Source organism: Chenopodium quinoa, unplaced genomic scaffold (assembly GCF_001683475.1).
Source record: "Chenopodium quinoa cultivar QQ74 unplaced genomic scaffold, ASM168347v1, whole genome shotgun sequence".
NCBI lineage: Eukaryota > Viridiplantae > Streptophyta > Magnoliopsida > Caryophyllales > Amaranthaceae > Chenopodium > Chenopodium quinoa.
The window spans coordinates 6809281-6820643 of record NW_018744593.1 but is presented as its reverse complement, the minus strand read 5'-3'; positions in this window follow the sequence as shown (position 1 = coordinate 6820643).

Genomic DNA, 11363 nt, shown 5'->3' with positions numbered 1-11363 from the left:
TTTGTTGTAATTTAATTGCATAAAATTTACAAAAAAATAAAGAAAAGAAGAATGAATCAAGGAAATGATTTTTAGTTTTCAATGAAACTTGAGTAAGGAGTAGATCTTTTTGTTTGGAGATTTTCTAGAATTTATTTGAAAGCGAGAATTTCTTTCTTTATTTGTTTACTGTAACTACTTGAGCCGGGCGAGGGGAAACTTTCACGTCCGGCTTTGAAGGGGGGCGATCTTATAGGATATGATCCTATCCCAATTTTTCATTTGCTAGGCCTATAGCGAAAAAACCTACATTTTACGATTACGCGGTTTATTCGAATATGAAATCCAATCCTGGAAATACAGCATCCCCCTTTTTTTACTACCCAAGGTTTTGATACATTTCGAAATAGAGAAATATCTACCGGAGCAGGCGCTATTCGAGAACAATTAGCCGATTTGGATTTGCGCACTATTATAGATTATTCATTCGCGGAATGGAAAGAGTTAGGGGAAGAAGGGTCCACAGGAAATGAATGGGAAGACCGAAAAGTTGGAAGAAGAAAGGATTTTTTAGTTAGACGCATGGAATTAGCTAAGAATTTTATTCGAACAAATATAGAACCAGAATGGATGATTTTGTGTCTATTACCGGTTCTTCCTCCCGAATTGAGACCGATCATTCAGCTAAATGGAGGTAAATTAATGAGTTCGGATATTAATGAACTTTATAGAAGAGTCATCTATCGGAACAATACTCTTACTGATTTATTATCAACAAGTAGATCTACGCCGGGAGAATTAGTAATGTGTCAGGAGAAATTGGTACAAGAAGCCGTAGATACACTTCTTGATAATGGAATCCGTGGACAACCAATGAGGGATGGTCATAATAAAGTTTATAAGTCAGTTTCAGATGTAATTGAGGGGAAAGAGGGAAGATTTCGTGAGACTTTACTTGGTAAACGGGTCGATTATTCCGGTCGTTCTGTCATTGTCGTAGGTCCTTCACTTTCATTACATCGATGTGGATTGCCTCGTGAAATTGCAATATAGCTCTTCCAGACATTTGTAATTCGTGGTCTAATTAGGCAACATCTTGTTTCGAACATAGGGGTTGCTAAGCGTAAAATTCGGGAAAAAGAGCCGATTGTATGGAAAATACTCCAAGAAGTTATGCAGGGGCATCCTGTATTGTTAAATAGAGCGCCCACCCTGCATAGATTGGGTATCCAGGCGTTCCAACCTATTTTAGTGGAAGGGTGCGCTATTTGTTTACATCCGTTAGTTTGTAAAGGATTCAATGCAGACTTTGATGGGGATCAAATGGCTGTTCATGTACCTTTATCTTTGGAGGCTCAAGCGGAGGCCCGTTTACTTATGTTTTCTCATATGAATCTTTTGTCTCCAGCTATTGGGGATCCCATTTCCGTACCAACCAAAGATATGCTTATTGGACTCTATATATTAACGGGTGGGAGTCGTCGAGGTATTTGTGCAAATAGATATAATCCATGGAATCACAAAACCTATCAAAATGAAAGAATTGATGATAATAATTCTAAATATATTAAAGAACCCTTTTTTTGTAATTCCTATGATGCAATTGGAGCTTATCGTCATAAAAGAATCCGTTTAGATAGTCCTTTGTGGCTCCGGTGGCAGCTAGATCAACGCATTATTGCTTCAAAAGATGCTCCCATTGAGGTTCACTATGAATATTTGGGCACCTATCATGAGATTTATGCGCATTATCTAATAAAAATAAGTGTCAAAAAAGAAATTTGTTTTATATACATTCGAACTACTGTTGGTCATATTTCTCTTTATCGAGAAATTGAAGAAGCTATACAAGGATTTTGTCAAGCCTGCGCATAGGGTACTAAATCATATCGTATTTTTGGAATTCGAGTCTTTCGGGTTCAACTAGGATCATAATTTGTGAATTTTTAGGTGAATTAAGATCAAGAAAAGGAAGTTTTCTAATCACTAACTCAACCCCATTCATTGTCGAATCCTACTCAGCGGAATATGGAGGTACTTATGGAAGAACGGGCCAATTTGGTCTTTCACAATAAAGCGATAGATGGAACTGCCATGAAACGACTTATTAGTAGATTCATAGATCACTTTGGAATGGCCTATACGTCACACATCCTGGATAAACTAAAGACTCTGGGTTTCCAGCAAGCCACCGCTACATCCATTTCATTAGGAATTGATGATCTTTTAACAATACCTTCGAAAGGATGGCTAGTCCAACATGCTGAGCAGCAAAGTTTGATTTTGGAAAAACACCACCATTATGGGAATATCCATGCGGTAGAAAAATTACGTCAATCCATTGAGATATGGTATTCTAAAAGTGAATATTTGAGACAAGAAATGAGTCCCAATTTTAGGATGACTGACCCTTATAATCCAGTCCATATAATGTCTTTTTCGGGGGCTAGAGGAAATGTGTCTCAGGTCCATCAATTAGAAGGTATGAGAGGATTAATGTCGGATCCGCAAGGACAAATGATTGATTTACCTATTCAAAGCAATTTGCGCGAAAGACTCTCTTTAACAGAATATATAATTTCTTGCTACGGAGCCCGTAAAGGGGTTGTGGATACTGCTGTACGAACATCCGATGCTGGATATCTCATGCGCAGGCTTGTCAAAGTAGTTCAACATATTGTTGTACGTAGAAGAGATTGTGGGACCCTTCGAGGTATTTCTGTAAATCCTCGAAACGGTACGATGCCGGAAAAAATTTTGATCCAAACATTAATTGGTCGTGTATTAGCAGACCATATATATATGGGTTCACGGTGCATTGCCACTCGAAATCAAGATATCGGGGTTGGACTTGTCAATCGATTCATAACGCTTCGAACCCAACCAATACCCATTCGAACTCCTTTTACTTGTAGAAGTGCGTCTTGGATCTATCGCTTATGTTATGGTCGGAGTCCTACTCACGGCGACCTGGTTGAATTGAGAGAAGCTGTAGGTATTATTGCGGGCCAATCCATTGGAGAACCTGGTACTCAACTAACATTAAGAACTTTTCATAGGGGCGGAGTATTCACAGGAGGTACTGCAGAACATGTACGAGCTCCTTCTAATGGAAAAATACAATTCAATGAAGATTTGGTTCATCCTACACGTACACGTCATGGACACCCTGATTTTCTATGTTATATCGACTTATATGTCACTATTGAGAGTGAAGATATTCTACATAATGTGACTATTCCCCCAAAAAGTTTTCTTTTAGTTCAAAATGATCAATATGTTGAATCCGAACAAGTGATTGCTGAAATTCGCGCGGGGACATCCACCTTGAATTTTAAGGAAAGGGTTAGAAAACATATTTATTCTGATTCAGAAGGAGAAATGCACTGGAGTACCGATGTGTACCATGCACCCGAATTTACATATGGTAATGTTCATCTCTTACCAAAAACAAGCCATTTATGGATATTATCAGGAAAGCCGTACAGATCCAGTGTAGTCCCCTTTTCGCTCTCCAAGGATCAAGATCAAATGAACACTCATTCTATTTCTTTCGAACAAATATATATTTTGAATTCCTCAGCCACTACCAATCAAGTAAAAGATAAATTACCGTACTCTTTTAGTAAAAAAAAAGGATATGATTCCGTATTATTCACAACTTAATCGAATCGGTCATTGTAATCTCATATATCTTGCAAAAAATTTGGATTTATTGGAAAAGAAACGACGAAATAGATTCATTATTCCATTTCAAGTGAGTCAAGAACGAAAAAAAGAATTAATGCCCCTTTTCGGTATCTCGATTGAAATACCCATAAATGGAATTTTCCGTCAAAATTGTATTTTTGCTTATTTCGATGATCCTCGATAACGAAGAAAAAGTTCGGGAATTACTAAATATGGGACTATAGAGATGCATTCAATCGTTAAAAAAGAAGATTTGATTGAGTATCGAGGAGTCAAAGAATTTCGACCAAAATACCAAATGAAAGTCGATCGATTTTTTTTCATTCCTGAAGAATTTCATATCTTAACCAGATCTTCGTCCATACTGGTACGCAACAACAGTATCATTGGAGTTGATACGCGGATTACTTTAAATACAAGGAGCCAAGTAGCTGGAGTGGTCTGAATGGAGAGGAAAAAAAAAATTGAACTTAAAATTTTTTCGGGAGATATCCTTTTTCCTGGGGAGGCAGAAAAGATATCCCGACACAGTGGCATTTTGATCCCACCAAGAAGGACAAATTCCAAGGACTCACAAAATTTGAAAAATTGGATTCATGTCCAACGGATCACCCCTACTAAGAGAAAATATTTTGTTTTGGTTCGACCCGTAGTCCCGTATGAAATAACAGACGGTATCAATTTAGCAACACTTTTCCCTCAGGATTTGTTGCAGGAAAGAAATAATGTGCAACTTCAAGTTGTCAATTATATCCTTTATGGAAATGGCAAAGTCACTCGAGGAAGTTCTGACACAAATATTCAATTAGTACGTACTTGTTTAGTATTGAATTGGAATCAAGAAAAAAAAGGTTCTTCTATCGAAGAGGCCCGCACTTCCTTTGTTGAAGTAAGAACAAATGGTATGATTCGAGACTTCGTAAAGGTCAACTAGGATTGAACATTACCAGAAAGACTTATCCAATCCATAATGATGCTAGTGCTGCATCTTGGTGGGTATTCCATGGTACGTACTGTGCGTGGCTGCTAGTGCGTGCGCTGCTAGCACGCCTAGCTTGCGGTAGCTAGCTACAGCACGCACCATGTGCACGCGGCTGCTAGCTGCTGCTGTGCGTGGCTGCTGCTAGTACGCACCTAGCTAGCCATGCTAGGCTCGGCTTGGTGCGCTTCCTAGCCACCTATGCTTGCACATTTTTGCCTCTAGCATTCGGATGCTCGGGGCATTCCGATGCTAGGGGTAATTTGGAAATATGGTCAATTTATTATTATTTTGCGTGACTCGTCTTTCTATTATTTTTGACTCGACTTCCGACGATCGGTTTCGACGCTCCAAGCTCGAATTACCGACGTCGAAATATTTAACACTCGGGCGACGAATTAATTTCGTATATTTTTCTTGGGAGTGACCCGAAGGGTTCAGTCAAGATTAAGCTATAATATTAATTATATTAATATTACTGATCAGAAGAAGCATCCACCCAGGCATTCCGATCACTTGAACTTACTTAATATATTAGTGTAGACACCTAAAAATGTCTCCCCAAAACCAAACCCAATGATAAACAACCTCTCTCCGCCATTATTGGTCAGGTTGAGTATTTAATTCTTTGAGTGCTTAAATCCATATTTCCATTTCATAAACCAACCCAACTTCTAGCCCATTTCCCCAAACCATAACTTATTTTCCACTTTTCGTGCCTTTAAACCCAAAATCATTCATTTCGTGTCCTTTTTATAAAAACATTTAGTTTAGTTTATTTTGTTCTATAATGTGGGTCCAATGATTGAATAGTTGGATGAATCCTTAAAAGAGCTTTCCAAAGATATATTATAAGCCCAAATCCGAGTTATAACGAATAAGTTATGGCCAAAATATTAAGCCGAGCCCAAACAGAACCAAGCCCACCTTACCTACGACCCAATGATCATGTGGAGGGTCCAAATGATTTAATCCAATTCCTAAACCAATTAGGATTAATTAGAAGCTTCTATAAGTTTGTAAAATATCTTAATTATCCTTTTTGAAAAGATAAGATCAAAGAGTTTGAAATTGAATAAAACTCCTTTTTTTTAAAGTCCTAATTTTATTTAAATTGAAAGACGTTCAAAGATAGACAGATATTATTTTCGTGTCTCATATTTTTAATTAAAATTTTATAAGGTTGGATAGCCTTTGGAATTATATTTCCAATGATATATTATAATATCAATTCCGAGTTATAACGGAAAAGATATGAATAAAATATCAAACTCTATCCAAAACTAACACCGTCTCACTATTTCGAATATATCTTTTGTTCTACAAATAATTTTAATCTGTTTCTAATTGGGTTAGAATATATACTTCAGGAGCTTTCTAACGATATCTTATTCATCTTATTCCAATTTCTGGATCAAAACATATGATAAAAACAAAAACCGTAAAAACTGCAGTCTATCGAGTTTTATTCCGATTTAATTCGGATCTTATCTTGTTTTTTCGACCCTTCTTTTTTCTCTCTAAATAGAGGTCATATCACCCCTTTTTCAATCATCAACAAGTTTGATCATCAAATAATTCTTTTCTCCCTCTTTAGCCTAAACACTAGCCATCCTATTCTCTTATAATACTTCCCCTAAGTACTCCAAGGAGTCCATACAACACCCAAAGTTCTATACTTAAACCAAGGTGTGAAAGGTACAAATAACTGAGGGTTTGGACCAAATTAACTCTAACTTTTATTTAATTTAATTTAATAATTTTAATTTGATTTATATTTTTATTGAAGTTACTAACAGTTTATTCATGATGTAGCAAATTAAAGGAACGCGCGGAATGTGAGTAATTAATTAATTTAATTACTCTTATTTTATTTTAATATTGCTAGCATCATGATTAGGTTATTATATATTTGATTTTACTTACAATATTATTGTTAAATTGCTTCCAATATTAATGTTTATTCTATTGTTATTATTGATCATAATATTGCATGTTTAAAGGGAATATGTAATTGAAAATCACGCCTAATAAGATAATTTGGACAACCGGTTTAGGTTGCTTTTTAATTTTATTGTTTAATCAAGTGATCACAATATTTTAGAATTATGTGTTGCATTAATATTCAACCAATTTAGCTTAATACTAGTTTGGAGCAAATTGAATTTTTGTTTGTATGCCTTTGAGATCACAGGAATCACTTTTAACTATAAGAATCGAGTAGAGGCCAATACGGGCGAATGTGACTCCATGACTCACTTCGTACCATCATACATGATCCTCCTTTCGTGGTTCCGAACCATATGGAGTTAATAATCTCATGGATTATGAATGGAGTGTAACCTTCACGGGTCAATCGTTGTTACCTTCGTTGTCCCTTTATCGTGGTTGCCTTTTATGATCCGTGAACGGTTTACAAGTTCCTTAAAAACTTGTTTGCGGCTCCCTAATTTCCTTGTCCCTAATCGTATATGTCAATTTCCACTTCCTATGAGTGCCAAGCATATTCACAACATGCTTTAACGTAGGCGCACTTCAAACGACGCCTACAATTTCGCGACTTCACTAGGGAGGATTCTTGGTTATTTATCGATTTGAGTGATTGGTATTTAATTGAGATGAGTGGATGAGACTTGAAAGATTCTTGAATTGTATTCCTGTGATTTAATTTGCATTGTCACATATGCATATGCATTTTAGCTTACCTATTTTGCCACAATAGTACGTGTTCTACGTATGTGGCTAGCCTAGGGGATTTATGCTCTATCAACCCGAAAACGCTCATGGCAATAAGGGTTCATCCGAGTTTTTAAATCCACCCAAACCATGGAGTCGAGTTCGATTTCATCACGAACTCGCAGAGCCGCCCGTTGGCATACACCCTCAAGGGAGGCTGCCTTGCTAACGCGTCCAAACTCTTAACCATGGTACTCTTTGACACCCAAAAGCTTGACCATAGTCGGACATAGAACTTGACTTTAGGTTGCGAACTTCATTGCATCATGCGTGACGATATGCTTATGTGTGCATTTTTTTTATTGACCTTTTTTTATTTTTTATTTTCCCTTATCAAACCCTTTTTTTATTATTAGAGTCGAGCCATAGATTTTTGAGTCAATTCGGATTTTTATTCCCGTATACTGCACAAGAGTCAAATTGTTTTGGTCATAGCCGGAGTTCTAGAAACATTTACGTGTCGTACAACCTATGGATCTGTAGCCCCGAGTTTTATCTTTCATTTAGAATTGGTTTCGTCCAAATCAAGGCCACAGATCAAAAGTTATTACCGATATACTATAGCCTGTCCAGTTTAGATGTCTTTTTAGCGTTACCTTTTTATATTTTTTTATTTTTTTAAAAAAAAAAAAAAAATCATGTCAAGCTAGTCATAGCTAAGTCCTTTAATCCGTGTCAACTCGTATAATATAGGATTATAGATTTTTTTTTATTACCCATGAGTCATAACTCTTCTAGAATTCTAGTCCTCTTCCTAGTTTCTTGTGATTGATTTTTTGTGCTATCCTTAACATGTGTTCTTTGTCTTTGATTGTGGTTGATCTTATTTATGACTAATGATTGTCAATGGACCATTTTCACCTAGTAAATAGCATAAACATTAAAATTGGACAAAATTAATCAAGTTAGTTTGTCTTTTAGTCTTCCGTGCTATTTGGTCATTGGGTCCTTCGTTTTTCACAACGTCCTCATGTCTAGCCATGCGATCATACCATGAGTCTTAATAAACTCACCTAATCTCACATGTTGAGCCATTGCACACACTTTGTCTCCGAGTCATGCACTATATTGTTTATGATCGTATACTAGGACCATGCATGCATCGTTTTCTGTCGTAGTAAAAATGAGTGGAGATTTTTCTCACTTGTTTTCAAATGTCTATTTTTTCCCTTCCTTTCCTATCTTGAACAATGAGTCGAACAATTAAGTGAATTATTTTATTTCACAATACTTGGTCAAGGAGCAGGGATAGATTAATACGGTTCGAGTCATTACCAAAACAATCTCTCAGATCTAATAGGCGTTCAAAGAGAACTTTGCCATCTCCATTACGCATCACCTTTCAATGGCCACTAAAGAAGATATTGAGAACATAAACAAATCCATCGAGGCACTGTCTGCCATGATGCAAACCCTTACCACTAGGGTCACTACCATGGAACAAAACAAGGTCACTGTTTCCACCTTTGACAAACTGAAGGAACAAATTAGTAAGATTTCTGAGGATTTCACTTATGTGGAACGGCCTCCCACTCCTTTGAATGTGAAGGACAGACTCCCTGAAAAGTTCTCCACTGCCGATATTCCAAAGTTCAAGCCTACTAATAATCCAATATTCCATTTGAAGGCGTTCTCTGCAACCATGGCTCTTAAGGGATTGGACGTAACACTCTTCCCTATAGTGTTCCCTCTCTCCTTAGAACATGCTTGCCAGCAATGGTTTTATTCCTTAGATACCAAGCATACTGCGACTTGGCAAGATGTCACCGACAGTTTCATGAATCGTTACAAGTGTAACATTCAAACTAAAACTTCTGAACGTGAACTCTCCATTCTCAAACAGAAAGAGAATGAAGGCTTCACCGCTTACCTAAACAGGTGGAAGGAAACAGCTGCACTCTTGGTAGATCCCCCCAAAGAAAGAGAGATGGTTCGCCTCTTTATTCAAAATCTGACTCATAAATATAGGGAACATCTCAAATTTCTTCCACTGAACACTTTCGAAGCTATATACGACATCGACATCAATATCGAGGATGAGCTAATAAAGACTGCTGGTAGTAACAATAATAACACTTTGAAAAACAAGAAGAACGACCATCCTTCTTCTTCGTCTTCTAAGCACGAAAATACTACCAACAATATAAGCCAAGTTGATATCAATGAAGTGTTAGCTCTTGATGCTCCATTGCCCAAGAAGAAAAGAACTTACACTCCTTTAGGAATAACTTATGATGCGGCCTTTGATCACCTTTACGGTCAAGGGTTGATCACACCTATTGGACCATTTCCAGAGCCAAAACCTAAAGAAAGGAGCGCCAAATGGAATCCCAATGCCCATTGCAAGTACCATCAAGGCAGGGGCCACACTACAGAGCAATGTTGGAATTTAAAGGACGTCATTCAAGACTTGATGGATGCAAACAAACTTCCTGTCCCTCCAGGCAGCAAGAAGTAATGAATATGAGGCACACAGATCCTTCGTGCAAGATTTCATGATTTCTTTCTTTATCATTCTTCTCCATTCCCCCATTCATGTCTAGCATAGGTTTTCCACTTAGAATTTTTTTATATGTTTCATGTGTTTCGTTCACCTTTTCCATTAATAAAATGAGCAATTTTCCTTTACATCTCGATCATAGAATTTTCCATTCATTCATTCATTCTCAAAAAATAAAAAATCAATTACCGAACTAAACCCAAGGTACACTAATGACTTGAGGCACCTTTGCAACCCTATCATTCCCCGTTAACCGTTCAATCACATTCCATTTCTTCATCAACCATTTTGAGCCTCGTCTAACGTTTGGCCTTCATTTCTTCAACCCACATTCACTTAACCCTGGGATTGGAAGATGTGTAATTGTATAACATTAAAAAAGCAAGTAAAAAAAAAGCAGCAAAGCAACAATAAAACAATGTCTAAAGGCAAGTGTTCCAATGTCTTTGATACGAACACGTCTCAAATTGCGTCTCTCATTGAGTGCTTGGTACCGTGCCTGAGAAACATGAATGGTAAGTGAGTGATGGACCGCATGATCTGAGATTGCCTACATTGATTCAAAAGCAAAAAAAAAAAAAAAAAATAAAATAAAAAATCAAAATAAACTTGCAAAATTCAAAATTTTCAATTTCACAATTACACATCTTGAGGGCTTCTCTCGAGTCTTGAGCCTTTTACCCCTTTATTCCTTAAATCATCAACTTAACCACATTACAACCCTTGAAAGACCTCTTTGAGGTGTACATACACTTGTGCAAAGTTCGGTTAGAGCTACGTTTGGCCTGATTCCTAACGGATACGTAGGCAACCTCACATTGAGGTGCGGCCACATTCATATTTATATCTATGCATGATCGAGTCAAAGAATATCCAATGCTTATCTCTATATCCCTACCCATTTAGAGCTAGACTTGGGAGCTTTAACCCACATTACATTAGCTTACCCAGCCTAAAGAGTCATCATCTTTGACTCTTCACACATATATTTCCATCACCATAACCTTTGCAGCCTCACCTTAGTATCACTTTCACACTCTTCTTTCACACATACATATCCATATCATCTTTCCCTTAGGAACCCTTTATCATGAAATCTTGTATCCCTATCGCGCATGCTTCATCATCTTTCAAGACAACATTCATCAGAAGAAACGTTGTATACTTGCTTAGCTTCTTGACCTGAGCAATGTTCTTTGTTTCATGCATCGCATAATGTGCTGAGCAATATTTCTATATCAATGATTTGTAATAATACAAAGCATATAGTCCTTAGCTCCTTGACCTAAGAAATGTTCATAATCACTTCATCTATATACGTAATAAGCTTCCAGACCTAAGTGACGTTCAAGATCGCTTCTTTACATCATATATGATGCTTAGCTCCATGACTTAAGTTCATTCATCGTGTCACATGATGTAATTGTCCTTAGCCTCATGGCCTAAGGACATGCATCATGCATACATTACTTAAAAAAA